Below are 10,565 nucleotides of genomic sequence, written 5' to 3'. Positions count from 1 at the left end.
AACTAATGGGAACATGTTTGCGTTTGCACCGGGGACCAGGGCTCAATCAGCACTTTTACTTCCTGAAGGTAATCGTCACTATAAGAGGTCTTTTAAAACATATGGCTAGGGACTTCCGCCAAGATGGAGGCATAGGTGGAAACACTGTGCCTTCTCCCACAACCAAGTTTGAATACAACAAAGGTTTGGAGAAACAAAGACACAACCAAAGGACAGAAAATTGAATTATATGGAAGTCCGACTACATCTAACCGTTCAACAGGGACGGTAAGAGGGGCGGAGCCAGCAGCGAGCGGGGTCGGGCAGGACAGGGCCCCCGACCCAGGCGCCCAGGCAGACGAGAACCAGTTGGGGTGCGGGGCAGACCTCGGGCGCATATTCGCGCACAGTGAGACAGACCACGCAGGCCCCAGGGGGCGAGGGCTGACGGCGGTGGCACACTCGCGAGCAGTGGGACGAAACACGTGGGCCAGGTAATGGCAGCAACTGCGGCACTGGTGAGGGCCTTGGCGGCAGGCGGCAGACAGGATGCCATAGTCCCTCTTTGACCCCGCCCCCACATACAGCGTCACAACCCAGCGACTTAGTTGCCCCGCAATATCGGTGAGAGCCATTGTCGCTCTTTGACCCCGCCCCCACATACAACGCCACAACCCAGCGACTTAGTTGCCCTGTTCTAGTGAACATTTTAGGGCTCTGATCCTGCTATGGAACAGGCACGAACAACCCGAAAGATGGCACAAGAAGAACTCAAAGTCCAAGAGCCAATAACTCTCAGCGACCAAGAAATTGCCAGCCTCTCAGAAGCACAATTGAGGACACTATTTATCAGGATGCTCACAGAACTGGTAGATTATAGTCACAAATTAGAGGAACAAAGTCACAAATTAGAGGAATATATGAAGGCTAAACTAATTGAAATGAAGGGAGATGTCCAGGAAACCAATAGTGATGGAAAGGAAACTGGGACTCAAATCAATGGAATGGACCAGAAGGAAGAACAAAACATCCCACCAGAAAGGAATGAAGAAATGAGAATTCAAAAAAATGAGGAGAGGCTTAGGAACCTCCAGGACATCTTTAAATGTTCCAACATCCGAATTATAGGGGTACCAGAAGGGGGAAAGAAACAGCCACGAGTGGAAAACATATTTGAACAAATAATAAAGGAGAACTTCCCCAGTCTGGCAAAGGACATAGACTTCCAGGAAATCCAGGAAGCTCAGAGAGTGCCCCAAAAGTTAGACCCAAGGAGGAACACACCAAGGCACATCATAATTACATTAGCCAAGACCAAAATGAAGGAGAGAATCCTAGAAGCATCAAGGGATAAGGGGACAGTCACCTACAAAGGAGTACCCATCAGACTGTCAGCGGATTTCTCAAAAGAGACCTTACAGGCAAGAAGGGGCTGGAAAGAAGTATTCCAAGTCATGAAATCCAAAGACCTACATCTAAGATTGCTTTATCCAGCAAAACTTTCATTTAGAATGGAAGGACAGATAAAGTGCTTCTCAGATAAGGTCAAGTTCAAGGAGTTCATCATTACCAAGCCCTTATTATATGAAATGCTAAAGGGACTTATATAAGAAAAGATGAAAAATATGAACAGTGAAAGGACAGCAAACACACAGTTATTAACAACCACACCTAAAACAAAAGCAAACCAAGAGGACAGCTAGATCAGGAGTGGAACCATAGAAATGAAGAACACATGGAGGGTTAGCAACAGGGGAGTGGGAGGGGGAGAAGGGGGGAGAAGGCACAGAAAATAGCATAGATGGTAGGTAGAAAATAGATAGGGAGGGCAAGAATAGTGGGGGAAATATAGAATCCAAAGAACTTGAGACACGTGGTTATAAACTAAGGGGGGCAGAATGGTGGGGGAGGGAGGGTGCGGGTGGAAGGGATTGAAGGGGGGGAATAGAACAACTGTAATGGTATAATCAATAAAATATATTTAAAAAATAAAAATAAAAAAATAAAACATATGGCTAAAATGGACAATGGTTTATGTCTAGGACCCAGGACTGTGCCTGGCACATAGTAGGCACTTAATAAACACTTGTTGAATGAATAAATATGTAAGTACAAATACGTAGACATATAAATTGTTCTATGCTACTGAAAAGTATTCCCATTTAGCAAATAAGAAATTAAAGTGCCCTGGCTGGTAGCTCAGTAGATTGAGCGAGGACCTGCGAACCAGACGATCGCGGTTGATTCCCAGTCAGGGCACATGCCTGGGTTGCAGGCCAGTTCCCAGCAGGGGACGCACGAGAGGCAACCATACATTGATATTTCTCTCCCTCTCTCCTTCCCTTCCGCTGTAAAGATAAATAAATCTTAAAAAAAGAAAAGAAAACCAGAAAAGCCCTGTATTTACTAAAGAAATTGGATTTGTAATTAAAAGCCATTCCCTCTAAGAAAACTTCAGCCACAGATGGCTTAATTGGTGAATCTTGCCAAGCATTTAGGGGAAAAGATAGTTCTATATACTAGTAATCCCTTCCGGAAAACTGAATGGTAGTGAACACTTCTCAAATCATTGTATGAGGTTAGCATTACCTTGCTACTCAAACCAGACACAAATATCATAGGGGAAAAATCCAATATCCCTCACAAACATAGATAAAAAAAAGAAATGAAATGAAAGCCTCTGACTTGAAAAAATTATTTGCAAAACATGTTTGATAAAGGACTTGTGAGGAAATTTCAGGGGAAAAGGGAAGAAGGGTTTACAGGAACAAGTATAAAGGACACATGGACAAAAACTAAGGGGGTGGAAATGGGAGGGAGCACTGTGGGGGTGAGCTGGGATGGGAATAAAAGACAGAAAACTGTACCATTAAGATAAATAAATTTTCAAAAATAAAATAAAATAAAGGACTTGTATCCGGAATATATACAGCACCATTACAACTCAATAACTAGAAATAGAATTATCCAGTTTTTAAAATGTGTAGAAGATTGTAATGGACACATCACTGAAAGATATACCAATGGTAAATAAGCACATGAAAAGATACTCAGCATCATTAGTTGTTAGGGAAATGCAAGTTGAAACCATGAGATGCCAAGTCTGACAAGAATGAGTCAGACGATAGAAAGTGTAACAATACCAAGTGTTGAGGAGGATGTTGGGAAAGTGAAACCCTCGTGTATTACTGGTGAGAATGTATAATGGTACAGCCACTTTGGAAAACAGTTTGGCAGGTTTTTAAAAAGTTAAATATAAGCCCTGGCTGGTGTAGCTCAGTGGATTGAGCGCGGGCCTGCGAATCAGAGGATCGCGGTTCGATTCCCAGTCAGGGCACATGCCTGGGTTGCAGGCCAGTTCCCTGCAGGCCAACTCCCAGCAGGGGACGCACAAAAGGCAACCATACATTGATGTTTCTCTCCCTCTCTCCTTCCCTTCCCCTGTAAAGATAAATAAATTTAAAAAATCTTTAAAAAAAAAAAAGTTAAATATAGATTACTGTACAACCCAGCAATAACACTCCTAAGTAATGAAAACATATGTCCAAGGACATACACATAAACATTTATAAGCAGCTTTATTTCCTATAGCACAAAACTGCAAACAACCTAAATGTCCATAAACTGACAAATGGACAAAACAAATTGTAGTATGTCCATGCAATGAAATATACAACTTCACATTAAAAAGAAATGAAATACTAATACACGTAACAACATGGATCATCTCAAAAGCATTATGCTGAGTGAAAGAAGCCAGACACAAACTACTACAAACTATATGATTCCACTTATCTGAAATTCTGGAAAGGCAAAACTATAATAACAGAAAGAAAGTCAGTAAATGCCAGGAGCCAGACGAGGTTGTGTAACTGAGCAGATGGGGACGTGGAGGGCCTGTTCACGTGGCACCTTGGTGCATGACCCAGCAATCAGCATTGGAAGGAACAGGTCTTTATTTACAATATTCCAACCTTGAGGACACTCCGAGCGCTTATGCTCAGAGCCCTCCTTTCCCAAGTGACCCAGCACTTACCTTGTTCCCCAAAAGGCTATAAGCCAAACCAAGCCCAGTAGTTCCCCATGTGAGCCAGCTGCACAGTCTCCAGTCTCTGGAAGGTACCAGAGTTGCCATTCTCACGCAGCAGCTCTCTCCTTCAGGATGTTGGGTACATTGTCATCAGTCTCCGTGTAACAGTTCAGGAATACTGTGCCGTGGTGCACTGGATCATGGTCAAATTCAGGAAAGACATTAGTCTCAAGAGTCCCCATAAAGTCCAGGTTTGCATGGCAGTAGGTATGGCTTGCAAGGAAGGCTTTGGAGTCAGCTAGAGCAGGCATGATCAGAGCAGCAACATGTCTCCTTCATCCTGACTACAAACACATAGAGCGTGCTTGCTTCTCCCTCTCACACGGCTGCTACATCATTCCTCCCTTGTGGCTCTCCTTCTCCCTTCCAAGTGGCATGGTCGAATCCCACCTGGCTGCCACTTTTAGTTTAAATCCTGACCTGGACCTCCCTACAAGACCTCATCTCTGACTCCTCCCATAATGAGCTATGTTTTCTAGTTTTCAATATAGTTTACATTCATTCACCTGCCATCCCCATTCAGGGCAAGAGTGACTCAGTGATCCAGGGGGAACCACCTCCCTGGCTACCTCAAGAGTCAGGATAAGCCCTCAAAGTCACACCCACCTTGCCCCTAGGTAGCAGCACAGCTATTAAACTAGCTACCAAGTTGTCATTGTAATGTAAAGTGTCAATCCTGTCATCCACTCTCCCCCACCCCCAACCAAGGTTTGTGGTGGTTTTCTGCTGTTTTCCCAGGGGCACCTATTAAAGTCACATGACTATATACATTTGTGAAAAATCACTGTACTGTACACTTAAAATTGGTGAATTTTATTATATGTAAATTATACTTCAGTAAAGCCAATTTTTAAAAATGTGATACTTTATAATGTCTAAGACTGTGGTAGTATTGTGGGCAAGTAGTACTGTAGTGCAAGGGGCTGGAAGTTAGTCAGGAGGGTAATGGAGGGTGTAGGGAAATAACCTTTTCTCTTTTCTAGGTGGCAGATCTTTACTTTCCTTCCCTTTCCCTTGGGGCTGGGATGCTCCCTCTCCCCAGCTCATTTCCCGTGCATTTCAGTGGCCAATAGCAACACCTTCACCACAATTCAAGGGCCAGGAAAGGTCACTTGCCCAGGAGAGATATTTATAAACATTTTTTAAAAGATTTTGCTTACTTTCCGAGAGAGTGTAAGGAAGGGAGATAGACTAGGAGAGAAGTAGCAACCTGTGAGAGAAACCTGGGGCCCTGGCCTGCAACCCAGGCATGTGCCCAGACCGGGAATCGAATCGGGGACCTCAGGTATGCAAGTCCAGTCCCCAGTCCACTGAGCCGCACCAGCAGGACTGTAAACATTTTTTTTTTAATGCAGCCAACTCCCTTTCCAAGAAAAGCCTTTTGTAGATATCACTATCTAAACCAGGTAAAAGTAAGGCAGGAGACAGTCAGAACGGAGGAAACTCGGGAGGAGCCCCAGGGTTAAGATAAAGGACAGCAGCAGTACAGGACAGAAGTCCTGTTCTAAGACCCATTGTTCCAGCTTCAGGAAAGGCGCTGAATCATGGTGAATCATGGGTGCACCTGCGCAGAAGATGTTACATGACCCCCGGTCCATTATAATAGCATTATAATAAATTAACATTGTGCGACCCCCTTCTCTGGTGGCCGATCAAAGAGAATCATGGGAGACCACATGCGCAGTAGCTTTAAAGTAATATAACTACTTGTACATGTGCTATAAAAGCCCACCAAAACTAGCCAGAAAATATATGCCCTATAAGATAGAAACCCTCCAGCCCCTGAGGTCAATCTCTGCTCAGAGTTGGTTTACTCCCCTGTTCTGTGGCATGTACTATCACTTAATAAATCTGCTCACTCTCTTTCTGCCATAACTCTCTGTGTGTTTGGTTCAAGTTCTTGTCTGCAACCAAGAACCCACCTGTGACAAAAGTAATGTCTTATTAGAATGCACTTACATAAGATCAATTTCATGATATCTCTATGTTATAAAATCATTCAATGTCAACAAGACATTTTAAAAATAATTTATATATTTATTTTTAGAGAGAGGGAAAGAGAAGACAGGGAGAGAAACATCAATGTGTGAGATACTTGTTCGATCAGCTGCCTCTCGCACACTCCCAACTGGGAACCTGGCCGGCCACCCAAGTGTGTGCCCTGACTGGTAATCAAACCAGTGACTTTTTGGTTCACAGGCTGGCACTCAGTCCACTGAGCCACACCAGACAGGGATCAACAAGGCTTTTTTGATAAACCCAAAACTTTGATATGTAGGACATTTGTGTATATATATTTAAATATTGGGTAAAAATTGTAGATTGAACACATGTATCTAAATTTGATCCACTAAAAATACACTAAAACTACAGCAAAGGGATTTTTTAAATTTTATTTATTTATTTTGAGAGAGGGAAAAGGAAGGAGAGAGGGAGAGAAACATCAATGTGTGGTTACTTCTCACGCGCGCCCTACTGAGGGCCTGGCCCGCAACCCAGGCATGTGCCTTAACTGGGAATCAAACCAGCAACCCTTTGGTTCACAGCCCACGCTCAGTCCACTGAGCTACACCAGCCAGGAGCAAAGGGAGATTTTAAGGTATAGATCCACAAGGACAGGGAAACAGGACAGGAGACAAAAACCAAATCATTTAAGAAGCTGGAAAGGATGTGGGTGAGTGGTTACTGACTTAGACTAGATGGAGAAGATCTTAGACTTCTTAGAGAAGATGGACCTTAGGGCAGCAGTGGGGCAACCATATGGCAAAACAGAATTGGTTGTGCCAGATGGCTTACCACCCTGAGAGGGAAGTCCTAAAGATGTTGACAACAGAGGTTCCCTGCAGTGAAACTGTGACCAACAAGTCCCATCATGTACCTGAACCCACAGAGCACAAACACTTCAATCAGCTTTTAGGTAACCCATCCTTAAATATCAACAGACAACTGCCCTCACTGGTATAGCTCAGTGGATTGAGTATGGGCCCGCAAACCAGAGGGTCACCAGTTCAATTCCCAGTCTAGGTCACATGCCTGGGTTGTAGGCCAGGTCCCAGTTGGGGGTTGTGGGAGGCAACCACGCATGGATGGCTCTCTCCCTCTCTCCTTCCCTTCCTCTCCCTCTAAAAATAAATACATAAAATGTGTTTTTTTTTAATGTGAACAGACAACCAAGGGTTATAAGACCTCCAAGAAAAGAATCTAACATGACAGAGACCAAAACAACAGAAAAAGAAATTTAGATGCTCTAGCTGGGTAGCTCAGTTGGTTAGAGTGTTGACCCAGTATGCCAAGGTTGCAGGTTTGATCCCTGGTCAGGGCACATACAAAAATCAACCAATGAATGCATAAACTAGTGGAACAAGTCGATCGATCTCTCTCTCTAAAATCAATAAATTTATTTTTTTAATTTTAGAGAAAATGAAGAAGCAGAAAGAAGAAAACTTAAAACTACTAGCTTCAGAGGTAACATAAGCTACTGTAACTCTGAAACCAAATGAGATGCTATAAAAATGAATATTCAGAGGATAAAATAAGTTGAAAGAAATAAAAATCTTTAACATATTGGAAAACTCAGAAGATTTCTCAGAAGAAGAATGGTGGAAGATAAAATTGAGGAACTATCCAAGAAAACAAAATTAAAAAATGGAAAGGAGGAGAAAAAAAAAAAAGAAACTAGAAGGACCAGTCCAGTGGATCTGTCATCTGAATTAGGGGTATTCCAAAAAGAAAGAACAGAGAAAATGGAAGAGAAGAAACCGCCAATGGGATGAATCAAGGTTATTTCCCAGAAGTGAGGGGCACTGAGTGTCCAGCACAACTAATGGCCTCTCACCAAGACATATGACTGCCATTTCAGAACACTGGAGACCAGAGGTTCAGAGAGGGGGGAAAAGTCACTTACAAAGGGTAAGGATTAAAATGTTTCAGATTTCTCAGGAGCAATGATGAAAGCTAGAGGGTAAAGTCACAATGCCTTCAAAATTCCCAAGAAAGTCAATAACCAGCTGAATGATCGATCCAGTGTCAGAGTAGAATAATAGCAATGTCAAATATGCAAAGTTTCCAAACACTGTATCACCCCTTGTCTCACGAAGCTTCTGGAAGGTGGTTTCCTCCAAAAAGAGAGAATATATTAAGAAAGAGAAAGACATGGAATATGGCAAAGAAAAGATCCAAAAAAGGAGAGAAGAAAATAAAATGCCCGAGAGAATGAGAGAGGAGATGCCAGGCTGCCAGATGGGCAGCAAAGACGGGGGTAAACCCTCAGACTGGGGCCGGTCAGAGGCTCCAAGAGATATGTCTTCAATAAAGTGAAGTTAATAGAATTATCTGCTGTATCTAAATTTTCTGAGAAGAGACTTACACAACTGAGAGAAGATATGAAGGCAGATTTTGTGATAAATACATAGACAACTAAACAAATAAAAAACCAAGATGATTATTCATTCTAGGGAAAAAATTGTGCAGGAAAGGAAGAGTAATCTAAATTTTCTACACGGCTCAACTCTGAATGCCATGTGTGGTCACAATGTTGTAAGAAATTGAACTAGCAAAAATGATCAAATTTGGCCTAGGGAGATGGGAATTAGCTATAAGTTGTGGGGAGAGAGGAAGGGGGAAAAATCCTTAAATCTGCCCCTATTATTTCTGGGGGTTAAGGCAATACTACAGTGGAGACTCACATACTAAATATTTTAATGCTATAAATTAAGCTAACAATTTTTGAATAATATACCTTTTAAACTCATTTACAAATATACCTTCATAAGGACCAGGAGGACCAGGTTCTAAATTAGAATTTATGGAATCCTCAGAGTTCTGCACTAGAAAATAGCAGCCCCCAGTCCCTGGCTCTTGCCTGACCCCATTCCCTTCTATTTTTCCCTCTTTGGAAATTGAGAGAAGCTTAGACAGGGTCCTGTGGACACCACAGCCGTGCTCACACCTCTTGCTGCAAAGAGCTGCTCTTGGCTACCCTTCAGGCCTAGGGATGCCCAGGCCGTCAGCAAGGTGTCCCTGGGGAGGAGAGATCCAAGGAAGAAGCTGGTACAGGCCCATGAAGCAAACTGAACAGGGAATTCCGAGGTCTTAGGTATCCAGAATATGTCACAAAAGGGGGAAAGTGGTGTCTGGATGGGCATACCACCTGGGACTCTTCACTCTGTGGTAGGGAAGCAGCTAGAGGAGAGTCAGAGGTATGAAGGTAACTGCCAAAAAGAAACAGTTTAAAATAGCTGAAAATGGAGGGAGGGCTCTTCTGTTAACAAATCGAATGCAATTGTTTTGACTCTGAAACAGGTGTCTATGTATTCTAAGAAAATACCTCATAGAGCACTGGCTGGTGTGGCCCAGTGGATTGAGCACTGTCTTGCAAAGTGAAAGTTGCAGTTTTGATTCCCAGTTAGGGCACGTGCCTGGATTGATGGCCAGGTCCCCATCTAGGGGCGTGTGAGAGGCAACCACACATTAATGTTTCTCTCCCTCCCTTCCCTTCTCTCTAAAAGTAAATAAATAAAATCTTAAAAAATAAAGAAGTACCTCATAGAAAAAAAGAAAACCTTTAAAAATGAAATATGATTGATAAAAGTTTATGGAACCTCTGAACTACTTCTGCTACGCCTAGAGGTCTCAATAATGAAGTTAAAAGCACAGGACTAGATCCTCATGAAAAACCACAATGAAGTTTGTCTCTATAGTGTCCTCCAAGAATGAAGCCGTCTTCCCTTCCTTCCACCTGTCGCCTTTAATTTAGGATTCCTGCTTCACATTGGTTGTTTTCCTACCTCTTCCATTAGACTCTGAGCTCCCTCCAAGCAGAGACTCAGCTCAGAGTTCTTTGTATCCCCAGCACCTAGCACGGTGCCAAAGGAAGTGCAGGCTCAGCTAAGGGTTGATGGATAAAAGAAAAAGGAAGCCACTTTACCCAGGCTTGGGAGGGAAGGTGTTTGAGCCCCTTCTGCAACAGTATGCCTGAAGCCCTGTCGGTTACTAGACCTTACACGTTCAGCATATTCATTAAATAGCTTTGGGTTATATTTCCCTTATCAGCACAAAATAATATTTATTTCACGTATTTAATTCCTTTAAAAGATTGGGTCCCTGCTCCAAATCTCACCATGAACTTGAGGGTCACGTGGGAAGCACGTGTATGCCCCAGACCGCAGGGATTTCGGGGGTGGGAGAAAGAAAGGGTCAGGGGAAATCTGTTTTTTTCCAACTGCTGTATGCCCCGTGTCAGGAACAGTTCCTGTTCAATAAATAGTTGTTAAGTGAATTAATGAATTAAAAAGTACTAAAAATAACTTCGCACCGAATAAAAACACGCTTCGAGAAGTGCAAAGATACCCTATACTCGGAATCAATACTTCGGTTCAGCCCCAGGTCCTGGGAGCGAGCGAGGGATCCCGGCGCTCCGAGAGAGCGCAATGGGGAGCGGACGCGCTGGCCGAGCGGCAAAGGCCGGGATGTGGCTGGCCAAGGTCTGGAGGTGGCT

Source organism: Sturnira hondurensis, unplaced genomic scaffold (assembly GCF_014824575.4).
Source record: "Sturnira hondurensis isolate 20B ecotype Veracruz unplaced genomic scaffold, ASM1482457v3 Scaffold0020903, whole genome shotgun sequence".
Taxonomy (NCBI): Eukaryota; Metazoa; Chordata; class Mammalia; order Chiroptera; family Phyllostomidae; genus Sturnira; species Sturnira hondurensis.
Note: the sequence above shows the minus strand (reverse complement) of the source record.